Source organism: Phascolarctos cinereus, unplaced genomic scaffold, assembly GCF_003287225.1.
Source record: "Phascolarctos cinereus isolate Bilbo 61053 unplaced genomic scaffold, phaCin_HiC Scaffold_2;HRSCAF=192, whole genome shotgun sequence".
NCBI lineage: Eukaryota > Metazoa > Chordata > Mammalia > Diprotodontia > Phascolarctidae > Phascolarctos > Phascolarctos cinereus.
In genome coordinates, this window is record NW_027555625.1 from 200,748,883 (window position 1) to 200,766,547 (window position 17,665).

Genomic DNA, 17,665 nt, shown 5'->3' on the forward strand with positions numbered 1-17,665 from the left:
ATAAAAAAACTAATAAACTCGTTGCTGGGGGAAGCTAGGTGGTGCAGTGGATAAAGTGCCAGGAGATTCATTCTTCCTGAGTTCAAATCTAACTGTAGACACTTAATAGCTGTCTGGGCAAGTCACTTAACCCTGTTTGCCTCAGTTCCTCATGTAAGATGAGTTGAAGAAGGAAGTGGCAAACCACTCCAGTATCTTTGCCAAGAAAATTCCAAATGGGGTCACGAAGAGTGGGACTCAACTCAAAAATGACTGAACAACAACAAACTCATTCTTAAACCACACTGCCCCCCTTAATGGTAGTGCAGCTTTGAATTTAAATTACTTAAAAAAAAATTACCTGTAAATAACTTTCATTCAACATAAATCTGAATTAACAGTGTTTTCTTTCCATTGGATCACGAAGAGGACATTAAGCATTCCAGACAATTGGGTATCCATTTTCTGCTTGAGCACTTCCGATGACAGGAATTCACGATCTATCTAATGAAACAGCCCACTTTAATTTCATACTTCAACTTCTTAGGTCTTAGTGTCTTCATCAGTAAAATGAGTCAATCATCATCTTGCTTTCCTTATCTGCAGTTCCATGACTAAACTTGAGAGGGTATCCCCTTCCCTAATTCAAGTTTTTTTTTTCAGGATTTGATGACAAAAACGTTTGAGTTTAATCCACATCCGTGGCTATTATAGAGCCATAATAAAAGGTTCTAATCTTTTTGGTTTTCTCTTATATGTAAACTGCTCTATCCCCTTGGTTATCTTAGAAAATTTCCCCAAGACCATTTCTAGCTTCATTAGATTATTTTTTTAAACCAAACTCTTGTGAACTTAAGCCACTTATGTCTAGCCGTTTCTTTTTTGTTTAGGGTAAAGTCTGTTTCTATCCCTTTATATTGGGGATGCAGATAAGGACTGGAACTATAATTTCATTGGGATGTGAAACTCCCTGTACCATGCAAGTCGAAACTGTGTTCTTTGCAGTTATAGGCTTAGAGAGTTTCCTAGAGCACTACAAGGTTAAATTATTTGTCAAGATTCAAACTGCCAGTCTCAGTCTCTTAGTCTCTATATCAGAGACAGAATTTGAACTCGGGTTTTTGTAGCTCCAACGCCAGCTCTCTCTCCACTGCACCATGGCTGCCTCTTCTCACAAATACATATATGTATACTTACGTACACACAATAGATAGACAGTGCTATTATCAATACATATAAGTCATTTTGGACCTTATTTTTCATATAATATACATATTTCCATGTAGCAAAATATTCTACATAGATGCCAATTTTAACAGCTTTTAAAATTCCATGCTAATTACCAAGCTACTCCATTATGGTTAGGTATCTGCCATTATATATTGATTGAAATGTGTTCATCACGACTGCATATATATATACTTCAGGGGAAAAGGTTCTATATGTTGCAATGTTTTAGCTACCATTTTGTGAGTAAAAACCAAAGCTTTCTACACTAGGATATCATGTTGTAATAAGAGCATGTTGTTCATGTACAATCGACTCTAGATCCATAGGATCATAGATTTAGAATTGGAAGAGACTTTGGAGGTCTTCAAGTCCCAACCCCTCATTTGACAGATGAGCAAACAGACCCAGAGATAAAATGACTGCTTGCCCAGGGTTATATAGCTAGTAAGTGTCTGAGGCAGGATTTGAATTCAGGTCTTCCTGACTTGAGTTGAGCACTCTTTCTACCGTCTAACTGAATTTTTTGGGAATTATTAATTGTAGTTTAAAGAAAAATTGGGTAGGAGAGGAATCTGGCCTGTGGCTTAATTGTTATTGGGAACTACTCATCTAGAAAACTACTTCCATCAATACATACTGATCATTATTCAGTAACTGACAGTTTTAGAGAGTTGCCTGGGGCACTGAGAGGTTGTGTGACTTGTCCCCATTTGGTCAAGCCAGTGTGTATCAGAAATGAAACTTCAATCCAGTTCTTCCTGACTTGGAGGCCAGATTTTCATCTTCTAGGCCATACTACCTCTCTCTGTCTCTCATAATTTAGATCTGTGTTAAATATGACATTCAGGTTTACTGACTGGCCACTCAGGTCATTCAGCAAATAGTGTTTACTCTGTGCAGGATATAGCGCTGACTTCAGGAATTGGAAGGGCTTGATCTGTTGCCGTCTTAGACACTCTGTAAGGTTTTTTGATGTTTCTGTTTTTCATTACATTGATGTTTTTTTTAATCCAAACATTAGCCACCCCACCATACTGGGAAAGAGAGTGAACCCCAGGGTTCATGGAGAGAGGGAGATCCATCTACAGGAGTAATTTTGGGGGGAGGAATTGAGCTAAAGTAAAAGAATAGGGAAAACTAGAAAACTTCCTCATTCCTCATGGATGACGTTTTCATGGTGTGACCTCACAGAATTTTCAGAATGTCAGACACACAAACATATAAGAGTAAGTAAAAAGCAAAACAAAAATTCCCTACACTTTAAAGCCTAAATGTTATTAGCTCAGCATATTCGTAGATGTGTTCAACATTCATCCTTCTCCATTCTACATATATCTTTTATTGTATAAGTCTTGAACTCTGGAAGATAGTTTATTGATATATCAATGTAGCAGAATTTATGGTTGCCATGGGAACCATTGTGCACATAAAACATCAACTCTGCATTGGCCTAGCAGCTCTTTGACAGACTTTCTTAACGAGGGTCTGGGGAAGCAGTAGTAGGTATTGAGAACCTTGGGTGTGCAGTGTCAGCCTGGGCATATATACTGTTATGGGATCAAAGTACATCTTTAAATACTTTGCCCTGAGAATTGGCATATTGAGGAGAAGGGGAGGTTCTTCTTGGATGAGAATCCAAAGGATTTCCTTTAGGTGAGAGTAAAGTGAGAACTTTGTGCTCTGGAGGAGTACTTCACATGAGGTGAAGGAGGTGTTTTAGGAGTTCATGACAGATATATATTTTTTAATATATATTTTTAAAGACATCCCTGCAGTAACAAAGTGAATCTCACAAAATAAGACAAGAAGTGTTAGGGGGTGGAGAGAGAGAAGCCTCTCCCACCCCTATCCCCGTGTAAATGTGCAATACACTTATGTGAAGTTGAGTAACAATCACATGGCCCTGTGGTTCCCCCTATCCCCACAAGAAGAGGCTCTTCCTTGCCCCCTCTTTCCTCCCAATTTGCTAAGCTTCTTAAGGACCTCTTTCTGAAAAGCGCCTGGGTACTAAGTTCCCTTCACTGGACTGGAACAAATGGACTTTTCTGCCCTTTCTTGAGCCCAGGGAGATGATAGAGAGTTTGGTTTCCTTCTTCCCACCCCTTCTACCCTCTTCACTTTTCAAGAGTGAAGGGGGGAAGCCACCCACATGAAGCCCCTGGTTTCCCATGTTCTCTTGCTTCCTTTGTTAAGAAGTAGCTTGTGTCCATGGGGCTGGTTGGCTGAGATCTTTGTCGGGTCTTAGGCCAAGAAGGAGGCAGCAGCAGGGGGCAGTTCACTAGTCAAGGTATGCCAATGTTCCAGGATCAGAAGACAGTCTTCCCAGTGCTTAAGGGTCTCTCTCTGTGAATTGGGACACCAGTGAAGTCATTAGATTTGCCATTGTCATAGTCCCTGATGGTGACCTCAAGGTCTTCATGGCCAGAGCCAGGAGCTCCATCTCATAGAAGAATTCCTCATTAAATTCAGAATTCAGAGTTTTCTTCTTCACTGATGTCTTGTGCTTTAATTTCTTCTCAGCATCTGGCCTCAGGTACGTCTTGACATGAGGGCCTGAGTAGCTGTAACATCCGTGGGGAGATGAGCACATCCCGTGAGCCTGAGCAGGATTCAATCCCATTCCTCCAGCAGGCTGTGGCCCTGCTCTGCTCTCTCTGGCTCTTTGAGATAACAGGAAATACCTCTCAGGACAGCTGTCATAGAGGAAGGTGATGCCAACGGGTCCTTTCGCTCCAGACAGATGTTAAAGTCTTCTACTGGGAAGGTTTAAGATGGCAAAGTGGTACCCGAGTCTCCCCAGTGAACTCATCATGGCTCAGCTTGTCCTCATCACAAACAGATCCTGAGTACGTTGGGTGATATGCTCGTCGGTAATCCCCTAGTATGTTAAGTCTCCATTCCGCACAAGGTTCACTGTGTTCCTCTGAGTCTTGGTCTTCAGCTTGTCCTTGTAGGCCCCTCCCTGGCAGGAGGTGTAGTTTGACATAGGGATCAATCAGCCAGGCCATAGAAGTCCATGCATGGGCTGGAGGCCCTTAGCCCTGAGGATGCTGCAGTGGAAAGAGCAAGTTGCTTGGTCATAGAGAAGGTCAAAGTCCAGGGTGCCCAGGGCAGTGGTGTCATCTGAGTTATAGCTGTCCACTTCAGCAGCCCCCTCAGAGGCCCTTGAATACCAGCCCCAAGGGACAGAACAAAGGGGGTTAGGCTGGGTATAGCTGCAGCCCCAGCCCCACTTATAAGTGGCAAATCCAGTTATCCTTGGGGCTATGTTCTTAAAAGTCTTGCCTCTCTGGTAGTAAACAGGTTAACCATGGCAGTGGGCACTAAGTGCTTGTTTTACATGTGTTATCCCATCGGATCTTCTTAATGACCTTGTGAGGCTGATGTTATATACTGTGGGAATTCAGATGCAGGAAGGAGTATTTCAGGCAAAGATCACTCCAACTTTAAGCCACTAAAGGTGCTTCAAAAATCAGATTTCAAGCACAGCATTTTATGGGAGCTCTGACTAGCTTGATCATTGTTGATTGTAAATCCTTGCCAACTAGATGTGATCCCTCTCTTGATATCCTCAGGTGAGCCTGGGGATGGTTGTGACAGGAACTTCTTTGAAAGCTCACTCTTCCTGGTGGAAATGTGTATTGGGTGGTAGCCTCTTATAGAAAAAAACTAGGTCTGCAAACACAAAGGCTAGCTAGATGATAGTGGAGAGAGTGATGCCATCAGAGACATCAAGACTTGAATTCAAATCTTGCATCAGACACTTGTTAACAGTGTGACCCTTGGGCAAGTTGTTTTAACTGTGTGGCCCTCAATTTCCTCATCGGTAAAATAAGGTTGTATTTGATGGCCTCTAAGGTCATTTCCAGCTCTAGATCTGTGATCCTATGAAGCCTTAATATGGGGCCCAGAGCATTGTCCAGAGACAAGAGAACTTTTGGTTTCTGTGTTTTTGTTTCCTTACATCAACTTCTCTTTCTCTTCTTACTGCCTTTTTTTTTTCTTTTGATAGGGAAGTCTCTCACCACTTTGGGCTTGCAAGGCAAGGTGTGGAGAAAGCAAGTTTCGATGATTTTGATGGTTAAACGAAGCACTTGCATTATCTATTCAGACTGTTAGTAGTGCAGTACAGTGGCAAGAACACTGACTTCAGAATTAGAGGACCTGGTTTCAAATCTTACTGCTGTTTACAATCTGGATGACATTTGGCAGATCACCTCCCTGATGAAGTCACAGGCCCCGTGCAGTGTAATGGCTTAAAACTACATTCAGCTTTTCAGAGTACCTTATATAAATGTCAGCTAGTATTATGATTAAAATTGTTTCAATATTTTGAAGCTTTAAAATAATATTGATAGTGTATTTAAATGTAGATCAATAAGATTAACAATGAAGATATTTGGTTTTATTTGTGAGTTGAAAACTGGAGAACTTAAAGACCCAGTTTTGTACTAGCTTAAGTGAGTTAATTATTAAATACTGTTGCAATGTTCTATGTTCCTTACAAGGGAGCAACATGGAGAAACTTGCGTAGTTTGTAATCTTTGATGACCTTAGCCCGAGTTTTACTTTTAGTTTGCAACGATAGTATTTAATTGGTTAAGAATTGTAAATAATGTTCATGTGCATGTATATGGAACCTTCTCTTCTTTAATAATATAAATTCTATGCAAATTCTAACATACTCACTAAATTGCAAAAATTAATGCCTTCCCCGCAAAAAAACCCTTTTCATCATACTTTTTTCATTTTGTTAGAGTGAGTATAACATCTTCACATAACCAAGTTTTATAAACATTCCGTGAGGAGTTATACCCAAATGCTCACATTAACATATGACTCATAAGCTAAACTCAACATGAAACTGTTGCAACTGACAAAACTAATAGGTTCCTAGGATTTACAGCTGGAAGGAACCACAGAGATTATCTAGTAGAACCAACGCCTTTTTTTTTTATAGTTCAGGACAGAGTGCAGTCTGAACCAGATTAACATGTAAGTGGGAAATATTTAACAAAGTAAAAAAAAAATACAGTAGAACATAGATAATACTAATGTGTGGTTTTCTGCATCAATATGCAGCCAGCAGGAATCTTTATTTAATGGCTTCTTTTTGATATGAGTTTGATCCCACTGGTTCAGGAAACTGGAACTCAGTGTAAATTATTTTACCAGTGTCACTGGGCCACACACATGTGTAGATATAAACCTTGGTCCTCCAACATACTTTATACTGTTGCACATCACCTCTCCATTGAGAGGTTGATTCAAGTTAAAAGATAAATTTTTTTCTTTGAATACTATTCTATAGTTAATTGCATTGTATTTATTTGTCTTTATTCTCTTTCTGTTTCTTCTGTATAATATTATATATATATATATATATATTTGTCTCCCCTTATATTAAATTATTATGTTATATAATATATTAAAATGTGAACACCTGGGAGTACCATTGTGTTTCATATTTCCATCTTTAGCCTGTATCCTTGTGCCCGACCCATAGTTGGTGTTTAATAAATGTTCACTGAGTGATTAATTTGATCAAAAGAGCCAACTTAGGGATCCTTTTAAATAGTGAGTCCTTTTTGCATTCAAAATAAGATTAATTTACCCAAATTTATAAAACTTGGTTATGTGAAGATGTTATACTCACTCTAACAAAATGATAAAAAGTATGATAAAAAGGGTTTTTTTGCGGGGGAGGCATTAATTTTTGCAATTTAGTGAGTATGTTAGAATTTGCATAACTTGTCAGTGACCAAAATCACTGAATTACAGGCTTTAGAGTCCGAAGTAACTGTAAGGAAAAATCCATCTGTTGGTTTAAAGTGATGCAGAGCTATGTGTAATTATTCATCCTAGACCCAGAGTAAAAAAGTAGGCCTGTAAAAGGTCCCACTCAGCAGCTCAGTGAGACAATGAAGCAGGGGAGGTTTTCCAAACTGCTTGTCCTTTGAACACAGTGGCTTTTCCCCTCCGTCTATCCTTGATACTCTTAGTCCTTATCTCCACATCCTAATGGAGCAACTCATAATAGCTCCTCAGTGTGAAGGGGAGGTGTGTCACCAGGAAGTTAATGGATTGTGCACCTTGAGGTAGAAGCCACTGTGTCAGCTGGTGCTGATAAATCATCTAGTGAATTTTGTTCAAGGGTTTTCCTGCCTGACATCAGTCTATTCATGAGTTTCCATGGCACAGAAGACAAGTGATGTTGGTAGGCAAAGAGAGGAGCATCTGGAAAGCTTGATGAGAGTGAACTCTTTGCTCCCTCAATTAGGGAAACTTCTTTGCCCTTTGTCAAAGTGGACAGTCATCTAGGAATGGTTCTGAGTTAACAGATGCCTGGGGAGTCTCAGATGGTCATCCACACTTAGTATCTATCAGTCTAGCAATTTGCCTGCCAAATAAGATGTTGTTCTCATGGAATATATTACCTTGTGTCTTTCTTGTTGCTCTCAATTCTTTTTGCTGTAGAAAGCCTCTGAATGGGGTAATTTGTGATTTTCCTTTAGCTTTTAAATTTGAGGAGTCTCTCCTCTCTTCTCTTGCACATTCTCCACCTTTCCCTGGAATTCAGCTGATTCATATACTTCTCTTTCCTGAAAACATTACCTCCAAACTAATCTCCAGAAACTCTTCTTTGATGAGGACATACAATATGAAGGTAGAAAGGGACCTGAGGGATGAAGAAACAGGACTAAAAATATTTAAATGGCATAGGTATCATGGAATCATAGAATCTGAGTTGGAAGGAACCTTATAACACCTACATGTATAAACCCTGCCTGAATAAGAATTCTCTTTACAGCATTCCTGATGAGTGGTTATCGGGAAGGATAGCTCTAATTATTAAGAATTTTTTTTTTTGCTTGCTTACACCAAGCCTAAATCTGCCTCTTTGGAATTTCTACTCCTGGCTGTGGTTCTGCCCTCTGGGTCCAAGCTTCTTCTTGTTCAGTTGTGTATGCCTCTTTCTGACCCCATGGACACTAAGGTCCATGTAGTTTTCTTGACAAAGATCCTGGAGTGGATTGCCATTTCCTTTTTTTGAGGATTAAGGCAACAGATTAAGTGACTTGTCCAGGGTCACACAGCTAGTAAAGTGTCTGAGGCTGGATTTGAGCTCAGGTCTTCCTGACTGCTTCCATTGAGCCACCTAGCTTCCTCCCTCAGGCCAAGCAGAAGTTATCAAATCCTTCATTCAGATGAGAATCCTTCAGAAACATAGAGGCAGCTGTCCTGAACCCTCCTGAATTTTCTTCTGATGAAAACATCCATAGTTCCTTTAATTTCATATGGCATGAACTAGAGGACTTGCATAATGCTGGTTATGCTCTTGAATGTTCTCTTTCTCGTCAGTGTCCTTCCTCCGAAGACAATAAATACATCAGATATGGCCTGAAAAGGGCAGAGTATGGTAGTACTATCCTCTCCCTAGTCCTGGATGTCATGCTTGGTGCACTGTCTCAGCTAATATGCACACTGTTGACTGATTGAGCTTGCAGTTCACTAATTCCTCCTAGCTCTTTTTCAGACAAACTGCTAATTATACCTCCCCATCTTGTACTTGTGAAGTTAATTTTTTGAACCTTAGTATGAGACTTTGCATTTGTCCTCATTGAACTTTGTCTTATTACATTTGGCTTAGTATTCTGGCTAATCAAGATGTTCAGATCCTGACTGTGTTATACGCAGTGTCTCAGCTCTCCCTCTAAACTTTGTGTCATAGGCTGATTTGATAAGCATGCTTTCTATCCCCTTATCCAAGTCAGCGATAAAAATATGAAATAACATAAGGCCAAGCACAGGTCCCAGGAGCACTCCACTGCAGACTTTCTTGGGATGTTGACGCTGAATCATTTATGACTCCTGTTTAAATCCTCCAACCATTCAGCTAGTTCTGAATCCAGACAAATGTATTATTGTTCGCCCTACATCTTCCTCTATTTTCTACAGCAATAGCATGAGAGACTCCATCAACTGATTTGCTATATCTAATTCTAGCATTAGATATACACAGTGTCTAGCATTTCCTTGACCTTCTACTTGACCTTACTAATAAAAGCATAAGGCTAGTCTGGTTTGACTTGTTCTTGATAAAGTCATGCTCATATCTTGCAGTCACCTTTCCTTAACATGTTACAGAATTTTCCCAGGAATTGAAATCAGGCTTGCTGAATTGTAGTTTGCATATTCCATGTTCTTTAAAAATTAGATCATCTGTCATTTTCCAGCCTTTCTAGACCCAAGCATTAGATATCATCTTGGCTTGGTGATTTAACCTCATCAAGAATAACTTGGTCTTGTCTCAGAGTTTCCCAACTTATCTTGGGCATTGACTCCATTATTGATTTTTTTTTGTTTTGACCTTTCTAGTCCAAAGATCACTGAAACTGGGAAGAAAACAGAAGCAAAATAAGGGTTGGGTAGTCCTGTCCTATTTTTGTTACCTGTTATCACTGTCCTATCTACCCCAAAGCAGTAATCCCATCCTTTCGAGTCTCTTTCCCCAGCATAGCTTTTAAAAGCCTCTTTTTGTCATACACAGCTTTCCTTTCTAGCCTCAACTCATTCTGAGCTTTAGCACTCCAAACCCTATCCTTCTAAGACTGTACTACTTTTTTACCTGCCTTATGGAAATTCAGATTGGTTGATGACTTCCCAGTGTATCCATATGAGTCTCTTCAGGCATCTCCCATTCTTCTTTTGTATCATAATTTTTTTTTTAATTTTTGAGAGTTTCCCATCCCTGCTCGGTTGACTTCTCATATAGTTATCCATAGTCTATGTATTCTTAGTTATCCTTTCTCTGAATCTTTTGAAATCTACTCTCCCCAATGCTAGGGTGTGTGGTAGACTGTTCCTGGCCTTATTCTTTGTCACTGATTCTAAAATGGAGTAGTTACTTCTCTCAAAGGTTTCCATCATTTATTTATACTCCTGCAGCAGGTTCCTTCTTGTTTGAGTTGTAGGTTCAGAATAGATTTTTCTATAGTTTTCCTCCCACCTTTTGAAAGAGCAGAGTTGGTTTCAAACCTAGGTACTTTTGTCTCAAAATTCAGTGTTTCTTCCTTTATAACATACTGCCACAAAATATCATTCCCATTCTTACGTTTTACTGGGTTTTTTTTCCTCAGTATTTAATGTAGAAATCTGCTTCTTGTAGAGGTCAGTCTTTTAATAACCCTAAGCATCTGGACAGGTGGTACAGGGATAGAGCACCGGATCTTGAGTCAGGAAGACCTGAATTCAAACCCAGCCTTAGATACTTAACCCTTAAGCCTCAGTTTCCTCAAAATGAGCTGGAGAAGGAAATGGCAAACCACTCCAGTATCTTTGCCAAGAAAACCCCAGAATGGGGTCCTGAAGAGTCAGATATGACTCAAATGACTGAAAAATAACAATAAGCATTCGGAACCCAAGTATGAATTTGAATGCAAGTTAAAAAAAAAAGGAGGGCCTAGGAACTAATAGTTGTTGCAAACCTATGTAATTCATAGGAAAGGAAACAGTACTAGTTCTGTACGATGTAAAACAGAAGATTAGGGTCCAGAATGCATTGACAGAGAAGCTGCTAGGACAAAGGCACAGTTGTTTGGGGTACATTTATTGTGGGGGCAAAGAGCTGTAGCTCTTTATATAGCATATACATGCTTTAGTGACCTTTGAGGATATTTTTGCATTACAAAAAGTTACATATGTTACATATGGTCTTGTACTTTTACTATCTGTTTGCCTGAGGCTGCCCTCATCTGTCAAACAGAAATTCTAATGTTATCCATGTGCTAGTTTGACATATCTAGAATGACATTCTGTGTGTGTGTGTGTGTGTGTGTGTGTTTATACATATCCTTTACCTCATAGAATGTAAGCACTTTGAGGGCAGGGACTTTCTTTTTCATCGTAGTATCTCAGTGCCTTACATGTGGTAGCCAGTTAATAAAATAGTAATTCATTGATTGGTTGATGGTGTTCTATATTTGAATGAATGGTGGATTGTGCCCCCCAGTCAGGCAGAATTACATTCCCTCCCTCCTCTGGACTCCTAGACCACTTTTCTTCTTTTCTGATATCCCATTTTGTCAGTTTGGAAGAATAATTTAAGGTACAGCACTATGTCTGAAAGGTACTTTTGGAGAGCCAAAGAGGAGAACGTATTAGTAGCAGCCAGGTCAAAAATTGGAGCTGAGATGATGTGTGAGGAAACTTTAGAAATTAGGATTGTGTGCCAGAATCGTTGATATTTTCCTTCCCATATAGTTTTTTTTCTCCTCAAATTGTTAGCAATTCAGGGAATTCCTTTAGTCCGTTTTCTTTACATCCTACAATGTTCTCAAGACCTACTGATAACATTGATATTGAAGTTAGACTAGTAAACTAAAGAATATTATCCCTCTAGGAAATGTTGTAAGCAAATGAAGGAGAGAATTCAGGGTCTCAAAATATATAAAATTGTTAATATAGCTATAAGAAAAAGTTATTAGGAGTGAATGGGCAGAGAGATCACTCTGTAGAAATAATAATTGTGTTTAGGATTTTGAGACTTGGCCCTTAAGAAGGGGGACTTATAACTAAAGAAGCTAATAAATGGGTCCAAAGGAATTTCTTTAAAAAGGAGTAATGGAAAAACTTTGTAAGTTTTTTTTAGGGCAAAATTAGAAAAGTTGATTTGATCTTCATTCTAGCATTAAAAAAACCCCCCAAAACTGCAATTCAGAATAACTTATCTTACTGCTGAGAAACCGTCTATATTTCCTGACCTTCTAAACTATCTTAATGTGAAATTGTAAAGGTTAACAATACTTGAAGGGAGTAATGTGAATATATGAGCTGAGGAATCATATAGTGTACTTTTTAAAAAAAACTTGGTAGATACAATAAGGTTAAGAAAAGACTCACTTGGAGTTGTGACAGAAAGAAAAGAGATAAATTTTTAAAAAAGATATTGTAAGTTAGTTGTTCAGGAGGAAATGCATCAGAAGAATAAAAACTTTCAAGTAGTGAATGCCTTTTATCAGAGAGTATGTTGAAGAGAAATGGAACACAAAGGATTGGGAGATAAGAGATTAGAAGATGGTCTCTTTGGGATCATAACACAGGCATTACTGGGGTTGGAATAGATCGTCATTGCAGAAAAGTTAAAGAGAATCTGCAGACCTCTAAATTTATCTCTTTTTTATTGACCTTTCCATCATTTTAATATCACTATTCTCCCAGTGATGCCATATGACTGTAAGTTTTGGAACACCATGATTTCAAAAAAATTCTAATTTCAAATGACCCAAAAGATATGTGATGGGGTATGAACCTACAACATATTATTACCAATAGTGTCTACATGCAGGAAGTAGTAAAAAACATGATAATCAGGGTCTAGAAGGATAGGGAAAAGAGGAGGGCCGATAATGTAGCCACAGAAAGGATTCTCAATCTGCTTTGTGTCATGTTCCCTGTTGGCCTTTCTTTCCAGAGTAATGTTTTAAAATGCATAAAATAAAGTACCTGGGATTGCAAAGGAAACCAATTGTATTGAAATATATGTACTCTCTCTCTATATATACGTGTGTGTGTGTATACGTATACACATATATCTTAAAATATGTTATACATACACATGTGTTGTATATGCATATCTGTGTGTGTGTATTTTTTTAAAATCATGGACCTCAGGGTCAAGAATCCTTGAGTTAGAGCAAGAAATAGTTTAAATGGACAGCCTTGGTGCTACATTGGTCTACTTCCATAAAATATTAAAATAACTAGGAGGGACCCTCTAGTTAGTTTGGTAGATCTTATATGGTGGGTTGATGTAAAAATATGGGAAAGAATTGCACAGGATTGGGAGGTGTGGCTGGGTTATGATTTGCACTAATAGAGAAAGTACTCTTATAAGTGAAGTCATGGAGCAATTGAAGTCTCACATTGGCCAGCTGAGTTTTCACAAGGTTTTCTCAGACTGAGCAGTTAGTTTTAAGGAGTTGGAACATCTAGTGTAGCTACTTCTCTGGACCTTAAAAAAATTCGGTGCTATAGTGGGTGTATTTGCTTTGTGTTTGATTTATTCCACATAACCCTGCTCTGATGCCTCACTGTTGTAGGAGGTCATCCTGCATTCTCACAGTTATTCCAGCAAGGCATTTCTAAGTTGGAAAGCCTTTGAATACTGGTCTGTTGATGAATTATATTCTCTGTTATCCAAGGAACAGTCTAGTTAAATTCAGAGAGAGACACCAAATTGGCCAGGAAGAGTTTTTTGGGGGGTTTTGTATTGTTTTGTTTCATTTTAGCACTAGCAACTCTTGAAATCCCTTACCTTCTAGAGACTGGCTGGTCTGTTTTTTCTTTTTAACTTTTTTTTTAATTCTGAATTTAACACACAAAATGAGAGAGAACATTCCATATATGAAGTAGAACAGAAAAAAAGGATTATAAGTGAAACTGCTAATCTGTCGCATCCAGTTTACTTTTAAAAAAAAGTGTATAATGAATTCAAAGCCATCTTCTTTGGCTGTGTTTCTCTATTAACTTCCCTGTTTTATTTTCCTCATCTGTGTTGTTGGACAGGGAGTCCATGTTGATGGAAACAAGTTCTTGATGTCTCCAAGAAGTTACTGAAGTCGAATTTTTAATCAACTCATCTATCTATGTGTAATTGGACTAGTGAACAAAATGAGTCTTTTGTGTTTAGAAAATATATGGTGATAGTGTGGCCAAGATGATAAATAGTAATACAAAAATACCTTGTTTACCCAGAGGTCATTTGCCCTGTAAGTTTGCCTAGAGCATTTGAGAACCAGGATATAAGCAAAATAGACTTGAATAACCCTTAGTCGTTAGATATTAAGTTCTCAGTAGGTGCCAGACACTGTGCTAAGCCCTTGGGGATACAAAGAAAGGCAAAAACATGGTCCCTGTACTCAAGGAGTGCATGTTCTGCTGGGGGAGACACATACAACATTATATGGGAGATGATCTCAGAAGGAAGGCATTAGAAGTAGGGGGTTGGGATTCAGGGAGACTGGACCATGAAAGACTTCCTGCAGAAGGTGGGATTAGAAGCCAGGGGGGCCAGGAGATAGAAGTGAGAAGGGAAAGCATTCCAAGCATGGGGGGGATAGCCAGCGAAAAGGCAGGGTGGGAAGGAACGTGCAGAAGGCCAGTGTGGCTGGATTGTAGAAAGTATAGAGGGGAATAAAAAATAAGACAATTGGAAAGGCGGGAAGGAGCCAAGTTGTGAAGGACTTAATAAGCCAGAAGATTTTGTATTTGATCCTGGAGGTAAATCTTCGTTTCCTGCTTGGCTGTGCTCCCTCCTCCCCTACCTCTTTAGCTTCTTTTGTATGTATTTGTATGTATTGTCTTCCCTTATTAGATTGTGAACTAGGACTAGGATTGTCTTTTACCTTTCTTTGTATCCCTAGTGCTTAGCACAGCGTCTGGCACGTAGTAGGTGCTAAATAAATGTTTGTTGATTGGGTAACTGAAATGTCTTCCATTCTCATTTCTGCTCCTGAGATCCCCTAGATACCGTCAAAGCTCGACTTAAAAGTCATCTCTTATAAAAGATCCTTTTTGATTTCCCTATTTATTAGTATTCATACACCCCCTAAAAGTACTTATCGTTTGTTTTGAATTTGTTACACATTTACTTATCTGTGTATGTTGTTTCCTTCTATCAGAATGTAAGCTCTTTGAGGTCAACAACTGTTTCATTTTTGTATTTCTATCCCTGTCCCTTGGAATTACTTGTTAAATTGAGAAGTCTACTCATCTGGGGCCCTTTAGTATGAGAATGAAAATAGATTTGTATATTTTATTAGCTCCTGAAGATATTACTGCTGAGAATAATTATTGATTGATATTTATTTTTTAAATGACTTAAATTTTTAAAAACTTTTTTTAGTTGAAAATAGCTTCTGTTCAAGAAAAAAAGTGTATGTTGTAGGAAGATTCCCATTAAAATATAATGTACAGTTAGTGCTTAAAGGAATGCATTTTAGTTAACTGAAAAATTCATATCTATCTTAGTCTTCATTTGCTGATAATGCAGGATGAGTTGTGACAACAACAACAACAACAATAATAATAATAACAACAATATGAAAAAAGGCTTTCTCATTTCAAGAAGGGGGTGGCAAGAAGTGGGGGAGGATTTTAGAAAAACCCACAATGCAAAATTTATAAATGCTATTTCCTTTTACTAGCTCTACCCAGAACCCTCTTCTGCCTTTCTCTCCTTTCCTTGAAGCCTAGGATATCCTTGGTAGTTATGAATGTCCCTTTCTTTTTTCCTCTTTCATCTCCTCCTGGAATGGATAGGGAGGATTAGATGGAAAGATTCCAGGATGAACTTGGCATGACTGTAGTATATTAATCCAAGTGGATTAAGTTGAGTTAGGGGAGGCTGAAGTTTGCACCCTTTAAAACCAGTCTTTTTTTTCTTCACTAAATCCACAAGGGAGTAGGATCACACTAAGTCAGTATGCACCATCTGTTTCTCTCCTCCTTCCCCTTGCCAGCTGCTTCATACCCAGTGAGGCTCAATTAAAATAAATCATGATCACATGCTTGATGCATAAATCTGGTTGTGTTACTCCCCTGCTCCCAGTCATTCAGTTGCTCCCTGTTGCCATCAAATAAAGCACAAAGTCTTTAGCCCAGTATTTGAGGCCCTCTCCATTCTGACTCCAACTTGTCTTTACTTCTTTGTTTCACTCTACTCCATTTATAATCTACTCCATGTTCCAGCCAAACTGGACTCCTGTTTCCTGGTCTTATCCTAACTTTCTCTTGCCTTCATGCATTTATTTACAGTATCACCCTCCATGCCTGCAATATGCTTCCCTGACATCACTACCTATTCAAATCCTTTTCTTTCAAGAAGCCCCTTCCTGTAGCATGCCTCCTCTCTCTCTCACCAGTCCTTGTTCAGCATTCTTTTAAGATCAAGCTTTGAAACATAGTTTTATTTCTTCAGTAAGCATTTACTAAGTACTTGCTAAGAACAAGGTACTGTGTTTGGTGCTGGTAGTACAAAAGGAAGTTGAAAAGTAATCTGCTTTCAAGGTGGTTACAATATCCTAAGAAAACACTTTGTTTACACAATAAGTGCGTGCTAGGTAATAGGAGGGAGCCACTAGCGGTAGCAACTTGGGATTCAAGAAAGGCTTCCTTTGGCAGTGACACCTGAGTTGATCTTGAAGCAAGTTTTAAGAGGCACTGCATTCCTGGCATGAGAGACAGCCTTCGAAAAGACATAGAGGTGGTAGACGGATTGTCAAATTCAGGGAAGAACAAGCAGCCCGATTCAGCTGAAATTTGGATTAGATGAAGAACAGCAAGTGCAAAATAAGTTTGGAAATATAGGTTGGAGCCAGATTGTGAAAAAGGCTTTAAGCACCAACGAAGTCCCTTACATATGGTGGCATAGCTATTAGGTGCCTGAAGGGGGAGTTCAAACCCAAATCTCTCCCAATTCAAAGGGCCAGCACTTTTTTCTTTTACCACACTTTCTCTCAGCAAGGGTGAAGGCAATTACTTCTCTTTTTTCCCCTCCATTGTGTGCATATTCGTTCAGTTTGCCTCTTGTCGCACCATACAGAAAAGGTTTCCTAAACTGACTCGTTGCATGCGACTCCAAGGAGCTTCCAGTAGAATTCTGGGATGAAGCCTTTCTGTTTCCCAGTGGGAGAATGTGCTTGCGTCTTACTAGTCCAGCATCTAACCATTGTCTGCAGGTAGAGGTGTTTTATTAGTAGATAGCAGAAGCTGTCTCAGGATATTCAGGCACAGGGAATAATCCAGTCCAGGCAGCGGTCCAGCATGTGGATGGACTTAACTGTCTATCTGCCCTTTAGTTGTGGTGGCCTAATAAATATTTTCCCTTGTCTTACCAGCTCTTAACTTTTTGTTGAGTTTTTTTTCCCCTTAATGAAAACAAACAGAATAAGAAAGTAAATGCTAAGGATCTGAAACATTTTCCTTTGGGATAATCAGTCATGTTCCTAAATGCTGAAAATAAAGTTTTTAATGACCCTTGAAGTTCTTAGTTCAGCCTGCATAGGGCTTTACTTTGCCTCTGTCCTCATCACTCCCTGCCTTCTCCCAGCTGCTTTTACTCTGTATTACGTGCTCTCTTCCCTTCTCCTGGCTTTCTCCCCCTTCCTCCCTACTCCCTCCCATCTCAGTCTATATCCTGTTCTCATTCTCTTCTCCACCTCTCCTTGCTGTCTTATGGAGGCGGCTTCCTGTCTGTTCCCAATATGACTGCATGACGGGACAGGACTTTCCCTGCCAAAGGGAAGGGATTAGGACTAAGCTGGTTATGCCAGCCAGAGACTAGGCTAGGTTTCCACTGTGAGAGGGTGAGTCAGGAGTTGATCTTTTCTGGAACCTTGCCTTCAAGCAGTTTTTACATGTTCTCTGCCCTCTGAAAAATGTCATTTCCTCTCCA

General features: G+C 39.2%; 1 protein-coding gene and 1 pseudogene across 5 annotated transcripts in view; one reads left to right on the forward strand and one right to left on the reverse strand.

Annotated features, from left to right (window-relative positions):
* ASAP2 (ArfGAP with SH3 domain, ankyrin repeat and PH domain 2) overlaps positions 1-17,665 on the forward strand; it is a 254,664-nt gene that overhangs the window by 40,830 nt on the left and 196,169 nt on the right. The gene's annotated exons all lie outside the window — the stretch shown is intronic.
* LOC110212601 (double C2-like domain-containing protein alpha pseudogene) overlaps positions 3,451-17,665 on the reverse strand; it is a 31,700-nt pseudogene continuing 17,485 nt past the window's right edge.